Raw genomic sequence first — 18929 nt, 5'->3', positions numbered from 1 at the left:
GCCGTACAATACTCTAAACTGTTTGATGCAGCCACACCAGTAAAATATCATATGGAGAGAATTATACATACCAACTTTTTTTAGTACTGGGGATTGAATCCAGGGGTTCTGTACTGAGCTACATCCCCCTTAATTTCGAGGCAGAATCTTGCTGAGTCACTTAAGTTGCCCAGGCTGGGCATCTTTTCCATCTTATATTCCTGCCTTAGCCTCCCAGAGTGTTGGGATTGCTTTTGATGCCACCGCCTCCAGCTCACACCAAGTTTTAGAATAGGTATTTGCTCTGCGGAAGAGGAAAGAGTATGAAATAGGGGAAGTATTCAAAAGACACCGTCATCGTGTCTGCCATGTGATGACTCATGTGATGAATGTTAGCATTTGTTAACTATACTGGTGAGTGCTAGGTATTAATTGTGTACTTTTCACTTATTTAAAGTAGTTTATGATTTATCAAGTGGCAAGCCAGTGAGAAACATCATTACTCTCAGTGTTCATTACTACTGCTGCTGCCATCCAGAGTGTATCTCAGGAGGGGCGAGACCCTCAGCTGGACAAGAGCCACCTGATTTATCCCCAGGGCTGTTGCAGGCATTAAACGGGGGACTGCAGAGCCCTTGGACTGAATACTTTCTCCCTCTCACCCTACCTTGGGAACTAATCTCAAGGGAGATTTCAAGACCTGTGCATGAAAGAAACGGTCCCAATACCTCAATAAATGGCTTGTGCTTTGTAGCAGTGCTCAGTAGCACCAGCCCCAGGAGGTGAGGCTGGGCCATGCATGTGAGCTTTAAAAAGGCAAACTGGAAGTACAAGCACAGGTCAGTCTTCTTGCTTGTCCACTCTCTGCTCTGTTTTTCTCTCCGGGGACAGTACTAGGGCTTGTACTGAGCGGCATGCCTGTAACCCCAGCTCTCTGGGAGCTTCAGCAGGAGGGACAGGTTTGAGCCTCGGCAATTTAGCCACACCCTTCTCAAAATAAAAATAAAGGGTTCAGAATGGTGCACAAGATCATTCTTCTTGTTCATCTCAGATTGACTTCCTGACATTTTTCTGGATCTTCCAAACCTACCACAGTGAAGACATGTGAGTATAAAGCAACAAATTAAATAATTAATTCCCCCTCAGAATCTTAGAAATACTTTTATTTTATTTATTTACTTATTTTTTTAACTTTTTTTTTTTTTATCAATACCGGGGATCGAACTCACAACTGCCTGCTTGCAAGGCAGGTGCTTATGCCGCTGAGCTAAATCCCCAGCCCCTAGAAACACTTTTAGATATTTAAGAACTATTTACTGAGTGCCTGTAACTACCATTTACACTGCCATGTGATTCTAATCAGTGTCGTAATGCATTACTTAATAACAGCACAAATCTGAAATTGTGTTTTGCACCAAAGAAAAATCGAGTGCTCAGTATGGTATTAAGTTTAAATCTGTTTTTTCCAGGTCTCTGAAAGTTGTTCCTATGCATAGCATCTTGTGGTCAGTCTGCAATCATGGGAGCAGCCCATTCATCACCAACCCTTGGTTTAGCAATGTGAAATCCCGCGCTTGCAGCCTGTCTTGGCCGAAGGGCAAACAGCTCCAACACCTGACTGGTCTGCGTTCACAGGGCCACACAGCCTGTCTGTGCCCCATAGGCGGTCCTTGCAGGCTTCCTTCTTGCTTCACTCTGCCTGACTATGGAATGGAGATCATTGTGACTAATGGCTTGTTTAATAGGGATTAATAACTTGCCAGAAATCTCGTGGTTTTGAGAGTGAAGTTGAACAGCACAAAGGCTCCTGGGGAAGTGTGGCAGTGTGCTGGCCCAGCCGAGCCTAGCTCTGTGTTCACTTAGGTGGAGGGAGGTGGTGAGGGGCGCGCTAGCCTCCAGGAAGAGGTAGGATTTGGGGGGTTGGGGAGGCAAGGCAGAGGTGCCAGATGAGCTTGGCTTTCAAAGCTTCCTTGTAGCCTGCGAGGCTGGGTGCAGCCCTTGGTCTAGGGCCCCAAACTCTGACCCCCCCAGGGGCCTGGACTCCAGGTAACCCTGAACCCCACTTGCAGCAGTCTCTAGGTTTCTTAGTTCTCCACCCAGGCTCCCTCTTAGAATATCCTGGAGGGAACCTCTCAAAAGCTGTTGAAGTTCCAGCCCAACCCCAGGGAATCTGATTTACTCCATCTGGAAAGAACCCTTTTCTAAAGGCCCCCAGGGGAGTCTTAATTGCAGACTAACCACAAGATCAAGAGATTTTTTTTTTTTTTAACTTATTCCTCTTGGTGAAAAAGGAAGGGAAGGGGAGAAGGGAGGAATAGAGCTGTGGGCACCAGGGGCTTCTCAGATTGAAAGGAAGACAGAAAGGAAGCAGCGTGACCAAGCAGAATGGGAGAGTCTGTACCACGTGGCCGCTGCCCCTTGCTGGTCACTTTTAGTCTCTGGAAGGACAGAAGTTGTTTCTACTCATTGTCAATGCAAAAAGAATCAGTGGCTTGGATTTTCTGCTCATAGACTCCTTTTTCTTTTTCTCCTCTTTTTAATCTTGCCTGATCTTGAGTCTCTCAACAGAGAGATGGGGGCACTTGTCTCCTCTGATTTGCACCAACCTGATGAGAGGAAGGTCACCCAGCTGCCCACCTGCTTGCCCGGCAGACAGGAAGTAGCCATAACAGCCAGACCGTGGAGTACCTGGACCAGCCTGGGGAAGATTCTGGTTGTATTAGGCCCTGGCTTTGCTTTCCTCTTTCTTCCTCCCACACATCAAAGCCTTCCCAAAGCCTAATCATGCAGCTCTGGCCAGAATGAGACCATAGGAGGGGGTCATGAGGTTGGAGGCTAATGTGATGGCCCATGCAAAGAGGCGCTCCCTGGGGCTTAAGGGCTCTGAGAGGGAGAGAGGGAGATGCTGGGCGAGCTGCCTGACTGATGGGGCTGGGGTGACACACAGTTCCACAGAATTCTAAATGTTTTGCTGTGCTTCACAGCTGCATAATCATTAGCCTTAGATGTCTTTCAAGGTACAACTGAAACTACATTGCTTTTGTATTATATTTGGAAGTAGGAGCGGTGTTATTTCTGAATGCAAGGTCTTGTGGTTAGAAGCTAAAGCTCAAACCAGGAGGCTAGCCACTTGCCAGGAGCAGTGAGGGCTGACTCACTGGTGTGTGGGCAAACGCCCAGCAGCAAAAAGGCCAGGGTCTTGCTAGTCACCTCCTCTCATATCCACCATGCCACAGGCTGATCCCAGAAAACTGTGCTTTAGCCGTGCTGAACAGCACAGGGTATTTCTCCTTGAGGGTGACTCTGAAAGGGACATTTCAGGTCCCAGAAGCTGCCAGGGTCTTCACGGGCTGTCTTGACCTGGTGGCAGGGGCCATGGATGCTGGGTGCCAAAGCCCTCTGAAAGTTCCGATCAGTGCCATACTTCCAAAACTGTTACACAGATTCAGTGCAATACCAATCAGAATTCCGATAGCATATCTTACAGAATTAGAGAAACAATCCTAAAATTCATCTGGAACCCGAAGAGACCTAAAATAGTAAAGGCAATTCTGGGCAACAAAGACAAGATGTGGGCATCACAATCCCTGTCTTGAAATTGTACAATAAAGCTGCTGTGATAAAAACACTGTGTTACTGGCAAAAAAAGAAAGAAAGAAAGAAAAAAAAAAAAAACCAGACCCAAAGATCAGTGGAATAGAAGATATAGAAACAACTGCCAAAACTGCCAACACACTCAGCCACCTTATCTTTGACAAAGGTGCCAAACACATTCACTGGAAAAAAGACAGCCTCTTTAATAAATGGTGCTGGAAAGACTGGCTTTGCACATGCCACAGATTAAAACTGGACCCATGTCTTTCACCATGTACTAAGCTAAAATCAGAATGGATCAAAGAATTTAATATTAAAACAAACATTAAATCTTCTGGAAGATCAAGTAGGGAAAACTCTTGAAGACATTGGTGTAGACAAAGACTTAATGAACAAAACCCTGATTGCACAGGAACTATTGCAAAGAATCAACAACTGGGATCTCATCCTACTGAAAAGCTTTTGCACAGCAAGAGAAACCATCAACAGAGTGAAGAGACAACCCACAACGTGGGAGAAAATGTTTATCAGCTGTTCCTCAGATAAAGGATTACTATCAAGAACATATAAAGAACTCAAAAAAATCAGACCTCCCAAATGTAAAGATCTAGTCCAAAAATGGGCATGTGAGATGAATATATACTTCTCAGATGAAGAAATATAAACAGCAAATAAATATGTGAAAAAATGTTCAGCATCACTGGTCATTCGAGAGATGCAAATTAAAACAACACTGAGGTTCCACCTCATCCCAGAAAGAAGGGTACCCTCTAGAAATCAACCAATAACAAATTCTGGAGGAGGTGTGGGGAAAAAGGAACCCTTCTTCACTGTTGGTGGGAGTGCAGATTGGCGCCACCACTGTGAAAATCAGTGTGGAGATTCCTCAAAAAACTAGGATTGGAGGTCTCATTCAACCCAGCTATTCCTCTTCTGGGTATCTTCCCAAAAGAATTAAAAACATCATACCACAGTGATATATGTGCACCCATGTTTATAGCAGCACAATTTGTAATAGCCAGATTTTGGAAACAACCTAAATGCCCATCAACTGAGGGATGGATAAAAAAGATGTGGTGTTATTATGCAATATACTACTCAGCCATAAAGAATGATAAACTGGACAGTTTATAGGTAAATGGATGCACCTTGAGAACATACTTATTAGTGAAATAAATAAGACACACATGTGTAAACATTATATGGCTTCATTAGTGTGACAAACTAAAAGAAAAAACATGTATATGTGTATGTATATGTATATGTATATGTATATGTATATAAAAATGGTTAAGATAGTTACACTACCGATTTCTCTGAGCTCTGAGATTTGTGCTAGTATTGTTTGGACAATTAAAGGCAGATGTCTTGTGCTTTGGGTGAATGATTTGGGAATGACAATGTGCAAGGTATGCACTATTGTTACCCCCTGACGGATATACTTTAAAATTTTGTCATAGTTTCTTTCCATGTTTTATCTATGAATAAAACGAATTTTAACTTTTTTTTTTAATTGGTATCAGGAATCGAACTCACGACCACGTGCTTCAAGGCAGGCGCTTATGCCGCTGAGCTAAATCCCCAGCCCCAATAAAATAAATTTTAAAAATAAATTTTAAAAATAACAATTCTATTGGATATATATCCATTAAAAAAACAGTGTAGCCGAAGTGCACAGCAAGCCAATTTGATATAACTGTTATTAATACCGATACCTGGCTTCTCTAGAACAGAGATTGGAAGCCGCAGCTACAGACCAGATCTGGCCTTTGGCTCATTTTTTATGAAGGCTGTGAGCATAGAATGGTTTTTATATTTTTAAAATGCGAGACAGAGGAGGAGGCAGGGGAACACTGACAGCCCTTACTGTCTAGCCCTTTACAGGAAAGGTTAGTCAGCCTCTAGACACCCAAAATAATCTCATTGACAGAGTACAAATAACCCCACTACCACCACCACCAATGTCCCTCAAACTATCCTAAGTGTAAAGTTTCCATCAGAGAATGCAGATTGAGTCAGAGCTGGCAGCCTCTGTGAAGCTGTCCCTGAGGTTCCCAGATCTGGGCAGCACCTCCTCCCGTGAGCGTCTCCTGCCTAGGCTCGTCCAGCACGTCCCATCCCCACACAGCTTTCCCTTCCTGAGGACAGGACCCTTTCCCTGGCTCTGTGCCTGAGCAGCCTGGAGCAGATTGTCCTGCCCCTGGCGCTGCTTCAGTGGCTGTCTAAGGAGCTGCTGGATGGATGATGTAGCAGATACCAGTCCACCTGTTTTCCTGAGTTTCCTGAACAATTACAGTCTTTGTGTGTGGCCTGCTGACAGTGATTTTGTCCAAATGTTGGGTACAGGGGTCTTACAGACAGCAGGGCACTGACAGATGTCTTCATCATCTCTACTGAACACATGTGCCTGAATTACAGAACAGCTGAAGCCCTGAACTGGCTTTCCTGTGGGGCCCCTTTGCCTTGAAACAGGACCTGCGTACTCCTTTCCTATCTCCCTGCCTCCTGCCCTCCAGAAATCCCCTAGAAGAGGCCCAGGGCAGAAGCCAGTGTCCTAGACGATGCACTCTGTGGCCTGCGTGGAGTTCAGAGATGTGCTGTGCACACAGGACGTCCGCATCTCGGTGATCGTGGCCTCCATCCTCAGCGAGGACGCAGGTAGATGGGCCTTATGGAAGCACAGGGCAGGAGGGCTGCCCCGGCCGGCACACTGCTAACTTCTCTAACTTTTCCTTTTTTCAGAAATCATTTTTCCAACAGTGAAAAGTACTTCTCAATTTTTTCCTAACTATGTAAATAATACATACTGTATTGTTTAAAAAAATTAATATGAAAAGTTCAAGAAAATAAACATCACCTCCCAAGGTCCCTCCCCATTGAACTGTCATCACCAATAATTCAGTGATCATCATCATACATGTTACACACACACATTTTTAACATTAGAGTAATTTACTCCTGTGGCTTCACCATGGATGTGTGAAGTGTGAGTGGACTGGTTTGGTCTGGTTTGGACTGGTTTGGTCTGGTCTCTACAAGTCTAGCCTGATCAGGACTGCTGCGGTCTGTGCTGGCCTGGTTGCTTGGCCTCATTTCCCATTCTCCCCCACGTGTGCCTTCTAACACCCCTTTTCATGCTCATCCACGCATGGCACATAGCACATTTTACACGAAGAGATCCCGCGCTACACATTTCTCCGCCGAGCCCTTCTTTCTTCCCTGACTCCATCCGCCCCTCCGAGTCAGTCAGTACAGCTGTGTGCACTTCTAATGCCTGCCCAGCATTCCATGCACCCACCTGACTTGTTCACTCCTTTGCCCGCTAAGAGGCTATGACCTGTTCCCTGTGTTTAGCCACTACACGTGCGTCCGCCAATGCCTGGGCTCTGCGTTGGACCCCAAGGATGGCGCTCACATCTCCGCACTGCCTGGAGCCCAGGCTGCCCTTGGCACCCTCAGGCAGCCAGGCCTCCTGTGCTGAGGCTGTCAAGTCTACAAGTCACAGGCACCGCAGTGAGGTTACTGAGTCAGAGTTAGGTGCTCTCTTAACTTGTAACAGGCATTTCAGATTGCATTCTTATCCTTAAAGAAATTTTTTTTTTTTTTTTTTTTTTGAGACAAGGTCTCCCTGTATAGTTCAGGCTGTCCCTGAACTCACTCTGTAGCCCAGGCAATCTCCCTGCCTCAGCCTCCCTAGTGCTGGGATTATAGGCATGCACTACCACATCTGGCTCCTTATAGAAAAATTTTAAAGTTGACAATTTAAGTTTTCCTTCGTAAGGTAACTTAAAGGTAACTTTGTAAGGAACTCAGTTCCCTCTATCTACAGTATCTTATTATTTATTCTGCAATTTCTACATTAATACTGAGTCTTTAGTACATTTGTTAATCATTTAGATTCTCTCTTCTATTTTTCTACTTGGATTTATTCTTCTGTTTTTCTATTGAAATGCTCATTTTATTCAGAATTTCATTATAGGTTTAATCTTTCACCTAGCATATGTAATCTCCAAATTTAATGTCTGCCTTTTGTCTCATTTACGGTATTTTTTTCATATGTTTGTTTCAAATTTAATGTACTTAATGCCAAAAAACATATGTCTATCTTTGCATTTATAGCTTTGGGCTTGCTGTCTTAATTTAAGAGGTACTGCCATTCCCTAGAGTATACATAGGTTTCCTAGATTTTAATATTTTGTTTTGTTTTACGTTAAGGTTTTTAATCAGTCTGGAATTTATTTGTAAATGCAGTGATTAAGGAGATGGGCTTTATCTCCTCCAGTCAGATAGCCAGTATGCATTTTCGACAGAAAACACTCTCTTCATCGTGTATCCCAGTCACACAGACAGCATGCCTCTTCTGGAGTGTTGGTTTTGTCCCAGCTTCCTGTTTACCACCTCGTGTCTCCTGGTACTATGCTAGCTTTGGTGCAGAGGCTCTGTGGGGCATTTTCTTGTCATGCAAAGTTGTCTAGTCTTTCAGAAGACTTGAGATTCTACCTTGACTGGTATTTATATTTTACTATATTAAACTTCCTAGCCAAGAGAATGGGATATCTTTCCATTTGTTCAGCTCTTTATTTAAGACTTATTAAAAGTCTTAAATCCTATTAAAAGTCTTAATATCCTATTAAAGGATATTAAGTTTCTTTTATATAATTTTAAGCTTTGATGTCATTAGAAGTCTGTGATTTGTGTCACTGCTCCCTGAAGCTACTCTGTAAGTATAAGAGGGTTACGCTCTGATGCTGGGTCCTTTGGCTTGACCATCCTGTACTGACTCTGGGCTTTACCTCTTTAAATCCCCCTTTCAGCTTCTACAACCTATATACAATTCTGAAAAGTGTGATGTGTGGTTTAAATGTTAATAGCTGTAATTAAGGTTAGAATGAAACCAAGCACTTGGAATTGCTGTGGTCAGGACTCCCAAGTGAAGTCTGAAGTGCCCGCTGAAGTCAGATTGATGAAACTGACGAACCTTGTTCCCACTGATATTCAACAATCCTGACATTAAAAAAAAGCACAAACATTATCAGTCTATATTAAGGGCATACCTCACTCATGACACAATCAATTATCATTCCTCTTATCTATTCATTTAGCAGATAGACATTAAGCACCTACTGTGTGCCAGATACATCCTCTAATAGTTACATGCACAGAAGAGAGATGTGACCTTAGCCATCACTATTACCAAGGGGGCCAAGAGGTTTAAGTCATGCTGCCCAGGGCAGAGGCCACTTCCCTTCTTACCTGTGCTGTCACCCAGCCTGGTAAGAGAGTCAGGCTGGGTGACAGAGTTGATGGTGGAGAAAGGAGGAAGAAAGATTCACCTAGGGACTTTAGATACCTACTCCTTTCTTTACTTACTGTAACTCTGGTGCCGAGATCCTTCCTGCCACCCCTCAGCCCCTTTGGACCTCGGACATCAGGCCTTTGCCCCTCTGCCAGGAAGGATCTGAGAAGCTGTCCTGAACCAGGCTCATGTGGTCCTCTACAGCGTGGCCTCTCTTCTCATACACTTGGGTTTCCTAGCACCTTGTAACTGAGGTTCTTGCTATCCAGAGCATATCTTACCTGCTGTAGTGGATTGTTGGCGGTACAAACTCAGGATCACTGTCTGGCCCATCTCTGTATCCTCAGCAGGGCTTGGCATGGTGCCTCCTTGTGGATATTACTTAATCAGTGTGGAACAGATGGATGGATGGATGGATGGATAGATGGATGAATGAATGAAGGAGTATGTAAGGAAAGGACAAAATGTTATCTGGCAAGACAGGGGCAGGAGAGAGGAGGATTCTTTGCTCAGCATAAAAAATACACTGGAATGTGGGACAAGGGGAGACAAGGAGAGAAAGCTAGTAAACCCAGTGTGGTTCTGAGCAAGTAGAAATGGCCAGGAGCCATTTGGAACAGGCAGTTTAGTGTTTAATTTGGTTGGTGGAGGGCGATGGAACCGTCTCCTGCTAGTGTCCTCAGACTTCACAAAGGCTGCTGCACCCTCAGACGTGCTGCATGGGAAACGAAGGGGTCACAGAAATGCAGATGCCTTGTGTACTAGGGATGAAGCCAGAGGGAGGTTTGGGGCATCCACAGAACCACTGTAATTCTGCAGAATCCGTGCTCAGGACCCAGAAGAAGAGAAAAATTTAAGTTCGTCTCACCCAAACCCATGGGAAAATAAAAGTAAGGGGAAGAGCTGAGATGGGGTTGAAGCTGTTTCATCCTTTCTTAATGCACCAGTGACTGCCATGATGTGAAGGGGCTGTAGAATAACTTTCAGTTTTAGTGTCATCCACAAAAACAAAACAGTTTCAAGGGCCTTTAATCCCCAGAAGGCTGTCTGAGGGTCTGTGAGCCAAGGAAGTCATTTGAGGGCTCTTTCAATCTATTGGCCCTGCTTCCAAAGATCTTTTCAGTTCTGCCTCACCTGATAGGTCCCACAGAAGTCAAATGTGACAGCTACAAATGTCTGATCATTGTCACCATGTTGCAGACTAAGCCAGCGGGACAGGCAGGAAGCTACGCAAGAAGAAGGCCTGATTTCTGATCCACGTTACGGAGCCTAAGTGAGTCAAACTATGAGAATTCTACCTCTCCAATCTACGACACAGTGCTATCTGATAGGAGCAGCTCAATCCGGAGGGTCGTGACAGGGCCTCTGCCCATCATACCTGATTTATTTAGACACAATCTTTGACTTCCTTGGGCATCGTTCATTGCTTTCCACTGTAAACACCAAATAGAAAGTAGGCAAGTGCCAGTGGGATGGGTGGAAGCTACAGAAATAAATGTATGGGCACTTGGCTTCAACAAGGGATGACAGAGAGCAAAGAAGGTCACAAGGCGAGAATCTGGAAGAAAACAATTCTGAGGACAAGAAGAGACTGGGATATTTATAGGGCTATAAAGCCCCATCGCCCTATAAAACTTAATAATCCCCGAAAGCACCTCTGGGGAGTAGGGAACACAGCAGGGTAGATCAGGCTGGTCAGTGGCTGCACAAGCCTGCAACCAGGGCCTCTCCCTGTGCACAAGACCACGGCTTGTGTTCACAGTGGTGGCCTCAGTTGACAAGAAAAACTGGCATTGGGTTGCACTGCTTTCTAAAGAAGGCAGAGGGGAAGTATATTTTGGAAATATATTAATTAAAAATGATAACAAGATAAATAAAGCAGGAAGTTCATGTTTCCTGGATTCAAATGCAGCCCTATCCTAACCAGGCCTGTGAGCCTGAGTTTTCTCATCTGTTAAGGAAAAGGATAAGAGCTGCCTCCAGAACTGGGGAGTCGCTTAAAAAACATGGACAGCACAGAGTAGATCTTAAAAACTTAGAGTTCAGTTTTCAAGGAGATATGCAGACATTGAGGGTCCGTGCCACAGCCCTGGCCTTTTAAGTGTTGCATCAAGATTATTGCCCACAACAGGGTATGCTGTGCAGAGCTGTAATCCCAGCACCCTGAGAGGCTGAAGCAGGAGGGTTGCAGGTTCAAGCACAGCTTTGGCAGTTTCACGATTTAGCAAGACACTGTCTCAGAGTAAAAAAGAACCTGTTAAAAGGCGTAGGAGATGAATGTTAAGGCCCTGCATTCAGTCTCCAATACTGGACAAGAAAGAAATCAAGAATGAAAGAGCAGCTGGATGGACAGACAGACAAGAAGATTACTGCTACCACTGCTGCAATGACAGCAGCTGTCACTGTCCCTCCTCCAGTGCAGTGGGAGACTCGAGCACATTGGTCACACAGGGCAGGTGGAAGACCAAAACACAGCTTACATCACGATTGAGGGAGCAAAGAAAAGAGGTGTTCCAGGGGCCACCTCAGAGGTACAGTCCCAGTGACTGAGGACCCCCCATGTGGGCCACCTCTGGAAGGTTCTGACATAAGGAAAAATGCGACTCTCAACCTATTCGATGTCGGGTATGCTGAGTTCATGTTCCCAAAGTCAAAGAACAACTCCAAGAAACAACGAAGGTTTAGGGTAGGGAATTTTGTTGAGAGAGAAACAGCTCCTGAGAGACAGGTGGGAACCCAAATGGGTTGCCATGGACCCCACTTTCTAGAAGAAATATAGAACAGAATCACAGTACGGTTACAGAATCACAAGGTAGTGCAATGTGGGATAAAACTGTAATTAACCAATAAAGTTAAAAGTATTGCCCCTTTGGTAATATTGATCCAAGGCGGGGGAAAGGTCACATAGCAAGTGCACATGGAAAGAACAAAGACTTTTCAGGAAGGGATAGGTCCGGGGTCTTGGTCACCCACCGAGGTGACTGATGTCTAGCTAGACTTTATCGGACCAGGTATTACCACTAATCTCACCCTTGGGGAGGCAGGTAGGCCTGGCCATTCTGCCTTTATCTTGAGGCCTGGCCTCCATAGGGCATGCCTCCGGCCACAGTTGTAATGTGTTTTCATCTTTTGTATTGATTTCTCCAGGGCTTAGCCCTGTCTGATTGTCAGTAATATCTCTACCTCACTCAACTGTCTATCCGAGTTCCGTAACCTCCCAGTCGCATCCCCCTGGCAACCAGGTCTTGGGGCACACTCAATCCAAATGTAGCATCAGACTTCCTTGTCTTTGTGGGGATGGGATCCTCTGATGTGTGACAGACTCAGGGTCATCAGGCAGACTGGCCTCGACCCTACACATCGGCCAGGCCTTTCTACCTTTGTGTGCCCCATAATCCTCCCTCTTTCCCAGAATAAGATATAGCCGTGAAATAATCAGCGCTGCAAACTAGAAATCAAAAACAGCAGCCCATGGGCTGGGGATTTAGCTCAGCGGCATAAGCACCTGCCTTGCAAGCAGGCAGTCGTGAGTTCGATCCCCGGTACCGATGAAAAGGAAAAAGACCAAAAAAATAAAAATAAAGCTATGTAGATAAAAACAGCAGCCCAGTCAGCCCATCCTTGCCTTATTGCCTAGCAGCGTAGCCACCGAGCTAGAGGAGTGACAGCAGGTGAGGCCAGGGTGGGCTGATTGGGCTGGCATTTTTGATCTCTGGTTCTCAAGGCTGATTATTTTCCAGCTAGCTCTGACTTTCGGGGGAACTCAGAGATCTGTAAATGGAGGTTTACAAATCCCTAGCTCACAAGGGTAGTATGAGGTTGAGATTAGTTGAAACCTAAATTTTTTAAAAGGCTCTCTGGGGGCATAGAAAATGTCAGGAGATATTAAGTAATCATTCATTATTATTGTATACAATATTGGCATATATATATATATATATATATATATATATATATATACTATGTGTATGCATATATAAACATGTATGTGTGTGTACCATGCTTGGTAAGTGTTTTATGGACAAAAGCCTCGAGTCAGGGGCTGGTGCAACCCCTCTGACTGTTGGAACGCATTGCAGGGAGGTCCGCTGGAGAGGCAGTGGCCTTTGCCTTCTGACGCCGGGCTCCTGGATATGGTGAGGAGCGAGGGGACGGGGAGTTGGTGGTGGACACTGAAACCCTTTCTTGATTTTACAGGACACCCTGCCTTGTGACAAGACAGAGGAGGAATTCAGAGGATCAGCGGCCCTTGCCCAAGGCATTCAGGAGAGGAATTCCATCTGCCCTCCTGTGTAAATAAACAACACAGCACAACTGGTCCCCTTTCTCCTTGGGAAGTCACTTGTTTCCAAATTTTGTTTTTATTCTCTGCCTTCATCGAATGATAAATCACTAAACTGCCAACTGGCTTCAAAAAGTCAAAGGCACATTGTTTGCATTTTTCCAGCTGGCTTGGCGGATCTCATTGCAGGAATTCACAGAAGTAAGGAGACTCGGAAAGGAGCCCGTGAGCCCGTGGTGGCTCCCCACAAAGCCACCTACCACACCAAGATTAAAATCCCAGCACTGCCACTTTCTGCCCCAGGGGAATTGCTCCAGTTTGTGGGAGTGCCCAGGGGTACACCTATAAAGTGGATGCCGCACACCGACTCCTGAGGTCCTTAGTGAGTTGAGGGGTACCAGGCCCACAGTACTTGGTGCACACAGGAAAAGGAGGAAGCAGGCCCCATCTTTGGCCCACACTGGGATGTGGGGTCCTGGAAAGCCCGTGGCTGAGTCAGGAGCCCTTCACACTTAACGACAGCTCCTTAACCCATGCAGGGCTTCTGCACATGGCTCCTGTTCTGTCTGTTTCCTCCCTGTACCCTGAGAGTAAAAATAATTGTCCAGCTTACTCACCAAAGTCACAAAGTTTTTTTTGAAAAAAAAGTAATTAATGTAGTTTGAAAGTTCTTTAAAAAAATAATGAAAATTTTGGTAGAGGGAGAGATACGTGCAGGGCTCTGTGGGCTCCGAATGTGCTCCACAGAGACACAGCCAAGAGCACTAGGAACACTTTCTCCCCTCCTCGCAGCCTTTAGGCTTGTCTGGACGCGAAGTTGTTTTAATTCCTGTGTCAGGTTGTCCTCTCCCAGGACCGGCTGCCTCCATCACTTATAAACAGAGAGCCAGGAGCTGGTTGTTGTAAGGTATCTGGTTTCAGAAACAAGTGCTCCTGCCACAAGTGTTCCAGCAGCAGGGTGCCCAGAGTCCCCAGTCTACCCACATCCAGGCCATGTGGCCCTGCCAGTCTCCAGCCATCCATCTCCCAGGCTTATCTGCAAGTCATCAGGGAAGTCACAGAGCTGCTGGTAGCTACAGGAGCCTGTCTGTCGAATAATCTCAGTCCTCCTTCTCACCCACCAGAGCTCCCTGTCCCACGAGTTCCGCAGCAACAATTCTTGTCTCTTGTCATCAGGTCCAGGTGACAAGCTCAGAAAGCACCCAGGCTTAGCCAGAAATATTGCTGTCTGGCCAGGCAAGCGGCATCCTCACCCTGCGGGGGCCAGAATGTGGAAGTGGGAGAATTAGTCTGGAACTGTGCAGGATAGCTGGGGCTGGGCACAGTTCACTGACTGTCCAGAAGCAAGATTTGCCTCCCCTAGGAGGACAGGGAAGGAGGCCATGCTTGTTGGGTGACCAAAATGTGTCTCAGTTGCCAGACTCAACCCCTGAGCCCTAAAATGAAAGCTACAGAACCTCATTGGAAAAGATGAGTCTTCCCTGAGTCTCATCAGGTGTTCCTGACATCCCCCAGTCTGGCACTAGGGCCATTGTGGGCAGGAAGGGAGGGGGTTGCTGGTGGGACCCAAGTCGTCCTCCTCCAGTTAACCTGCTTCTCAGGGCACGGCATGGGGCAGGGGCAGCAGAGACTGCTACACCCACTCTTTGGAAATGAAAGGGGCAGAACCTTCCAAGGGGATCTTTTAAAAGGGATTGAACTCATGATCTTGCATGCCAGGCAGGTGCTTGTGCCACTGAGCAAAATCCCCAGCCCTTCCCAAGGGGTCCTTAGGAAGCTCTTTTGAGCTCTTTGAGTAGAATAAGGGAAAGAGGGACAGGAATGGAATTTATATTGATTCAACCATTATGTGCATGGAGGGGTGAGACTGGCAATTTATATTTAGAGATACATTCCTAGCCCCTCTTGTTTTTTAATTTTTGTTTTGAGACAGAATCTTGTGAAGTTGCTAAGTTGCCCAGACTGGGTTTGAATTTGAAGTCCTCCTGCCTCACCCTCCCAGAGTGTCTACCACAGCCAATTAACAATTGCTTGGTGGTGCACGCCTATAATCCCAGCGCTTGGGAGGCTGAGGCAAGAGGATCATTGCGAATACAAAACCAGCCTGAGCTGCAAAGTGAGGCCAAGGCCAGCCTGAATTGCAAAGCAATACTCTGTCTCAAAAAGAAAAAACAATTACTATTTATTCAACATATCAATAAACTAGTACTATGTAGGAGACACTGTACTGGCAATGAAAAATGAACGGAGAAAGCTGACCCCTGACCTTAGCAGGTTTGATAACCCTAGGTGCTGAATTCACGGTCCAGTAGCTCTAGGAGTCAGCACTGCCCATCCCTGGTCTAACTCCAATTGTGTTACAATTTAAAAAAAAAAACAAAACGCTAACACCAGTTGCTTTCCCATGTGAGCTAGGAGAACCTAAACTCCCACAGGCTAAAAGTTCATGTGAACAGGCGTGATTAAATAGTAGTTGTCATGGCAATGGAATGTCATTTATTATGCAATTTGAAACTTTTCAAGTTTACTTCCATCAAAATTACATCCTGAAACTATAGCTTCTGAGAAATTGCACAATACTTGACTCCTGCTTGAGTCATGCATGGCATTCACACACTAAGAATTGTCTACACAGTAGGGGTCACGACCAGTGTGTGTGTGTGTGTGTGTGTGTGTGTGTGTGTGTGAGAGAGAGAGAGAGAAAGAGAAAGAGAGAGAGAGAAAGAGAGAGAGGAGGGGGTGCTTCTCCCACAGAGAAAGGTCTGAGCATTCAATCTCACAGTCAGTACACACGTTCTTAAACACTGCTGCCTGAGGCCTGTGTAAGGTGCTGATAGTTCACTGCAAACCACTCCAAAACGTAGCAGCTTAAGTCAGTAATGATCGTTACTGACTAATATTTCTCATCATTTCTGTGGGCTGTGGATCCAAGAGCAGCCCAGCGGGAGGTTGTGGTGCAGGTCTCCTGAACCTGCTGTGCAGTGGTTCTGTTCTGCTCACCCATATCCCAGGACGGGTGAGTTGGTGCTGAGTCTCGGCCAAGGCCTCAGTATCGCTCCTTGAGGGCTACAGCACTTTTTTTTTTTTCTTTTCGTCTTTTTGAAACAAGGTTTCACTGAAGTTCAGGCTGGCTTTGAACTGCCTTTATAGCCAGGCTGACTTCAAATTCATGGTGATCCTCCTGCTTCAGCCTCCCTGGAGCTAGGATTATGGGAGTGCACCACCACGCCCAGCCAGAATTTCTTGAGAGCCTTTAAAATTCGGATCTGGCTTCCTCCAGAGTTTGGAATGCAAAGGGCTAAGGCTGAGGTGGCAGTGCTTTTGGAACCACACCCGTCTTGTCACTTGTACCATGTTCTTTGATCACACAAACAGCCTTGATTCTGGGCTGGAGGAGCTTTGAACACAGGCTGAACTCCTGGGGGTACAAATCACCGGGCCATCCGGGGTGCCGATTATCACCCCTAGTCATCAATGCGGCGCTTCTGGCTGTGCTCTGCTACCCAAAATAGGCAAGAGAGAGTGCGCACATCTCACGAATCTCTGTATATGCGTAGATGCACACACTGGAGAGAATTTCATGGCTGTCAAACAGACAATACTAAAATTGCATCGAACATCTGTTAGCCTGTTTTTGAAGATCCAGAGGCCTCTGGATTGCACCACCCAAAGGTGTTGACACCGCTGTTAACATTCTGAGCCGGGCGTGGTGGTGATACTTGTGATCCCAGCTCTAAAGAGGCTCGCTCGAGTTGGAGACCAGCCTGGGCACATAGTGAGTTCAAGGCCAGTCTGCACTGCATAGCAAGACCCTGTCTCAGAATAAAACAAAAGCAAAACAACTGCCGCGTTCAGTGCAGCTCTTGAAATTCCTTGGAGGAGGACGTTGGCAGATGAAGAAACGGAGATAAGAGACAGAATGCAGAAAGCTGAGGTCGGGCTGAGCCCCTGTCCTGACGGAGAAGAACCATCCAGCAGCTGCAGGGTGTGCATCTATATGCACCAAGGTTGGCGTCAGGTGAAACCCCTCTGCCTAACAACGTGTGCACCTGGTTGCCTCAGGTGCTCTGTATTCTCTAGGCTGGCCTCGCTCTGGCCCACACGTGTGATCGATTTCCAGCTCAGCTGCACACCACAAACAACAACAAAATCGGTTTGGCGTTAAGCCCTTGCAGACCTTTTTGTATTTTTCCACTGGCTCCCCTTCCCAACAGCATTTGAAGATGTTTGTGTCTGTCCATCTCAACAGTCTTGTCGTGCTCCCCTTCAGCTGCTACCTTAGCTCTCTATCCCCTTCACAGCCCAACTCTAAACAACACAGCTACACTCCTTACCTCCCTGTCATTTCTGAAGCCACTTGTGCTGGCTTCAATCATCAGTCCCCCAGGGGAATGGTCTCCTCCAAGGTCGAAGGGACTCTCCTGCTGCTAAACACAATGGATACTGCTAAATTCTTATCTGACCTGACCTCCAGCACCAACTGATGCTGTTGACCACAATCCCTCTGCCCTGGCTTTTCTCCTACTTGACTGCTCCTTCTCAGTCTCCGCTGTGCACCATATTCTTCTACTACCCATTCCATGATGAGGATCCTCAGCCTGTGTCCTGCCCTGCCTGTGCAGCCCTCCAGGGCGACATCATCCATTGCCATTCCTGTGCCTTCACGTGCCAGCTGGAAGCTAACTGATGTTTAAATCTGTGTTGCTAGCTCAGGTCTCTCTGAGCTTCAGACCCACATAGCCAACTGTTCAGTGAATAGCCTTGGTCGGTTGCCAGACTCAACCTGTTGAAAGCTAGATTCATCATCCCCACCCCCACAAGCACGCAAACACACACACACACACACACACACACACACACACACACACACACACATTCTCCTCGGCATTCATCCATCTCAGTAAAAAACACCTTTATCTACTCAGCTGCCCAAGCCAGAAACTCAGGCATTTATTGTTCTTGACACCTGTTTCCCCTGTACCCCTCACATCCAGGGACTGACCTACGCTGGGGATTGTACCTATGGTGCAAGTATCTTTGGAATCTCGCCCCTTCCCTCTATTCCTACAGCAGTTCTCAAACACCAAGCACAGTCACGACCTAGGAGGCAGCTCCTAACTGACCTAGTCTTACCCCACGATTCACTTAACCACTCTGTAGCATGCAATGTTTAGGGTTTATGTATATGCTTACACTTTTTTTTAAAACAGTTTGGCTCTTGCATTGTTAGTAAACTTGAATTTTGATTTCCTGATGTTAATGGACTTGAATTCAAATTATACTTTACAAAGAATGAAGAATAATCATCTAATTTCCCTCTCGACAGACCAAATGGCCAGGATTATGTGTGGCCCAGATGCCAGAGGTCTGGGTTCCAGTATCTTGCTGTGCACAGACAACCACAGCCCCAACTGACCGTATCTGGCAACTCCTGCCACCCCCACCAGCGTCTGCTCCCCACTTCTTTCGTTCTCCATGCATCTTGTCGCTGCTCCACATACAGCAGTGCGCTCAGACTCCCTCACCCCTAGAGGTCATTACCCTTGTGGTGTGTTTACCCAGGCTCCCTATTATGTTTAATTTCTGACTCTAGGCCTGCACTCATCACCACTCACTGGTGGGTAAATGTCGGCTTCCATTCCTTAACATCTACTCCTGAGCTGCAAGCATGATAACTTTTGTGTAATTATTGGCAGCCACCTCATGTCACCTCAGCAATACAGGATGTTCTTGAAGATGCGTACTGTGGTTAAGGACCTCATTCTTGACAGGCTGATA

The 18929-nt window shown here is 46.2% G+C and overlaps 1 long non-coding RNA gene across 1 annotated transcript in view; it reads left to right on the top strand.

Moving 5' to 3' along the window:
- Positions 1-13598, top strand: part of LOC134474774 (uncharacterized) — a 53697-nt gene extending 40099 nt beyond the window's left edge. Inside the window, exon 3 of the long non-coding RNA XR_010045620.1 lies at positions 13067-13598. This is a non-coding gene — a long non-coding RNA (uncharacterized LOC134474774). The remainder of the gene's footprint in view (positions 1-13066) is intronic.
- The last annotated feature ends 5331 nt before the right edge of the window (positions 13599-18929 follow it).

This window comes from Cavia porcellus, unplaced genomic scaffold, assembly GCF_034190915.1.
Source record: "Cavia porcellus strain 051 isolate PalLab524CR breed Dunkin Hartley unplaced genomic scaffold, mCavPor4.1 scaffold_38, whole genome shotgun sequence".
NCBI lineage: Eukaryota > Metazoa > Chordata > Mammalia > Rodentia > Caviidae > Cavia > Cavia porcellus.
This window is presented reverse-complemented; position numbering and strand designations above follow the sequence as displayed.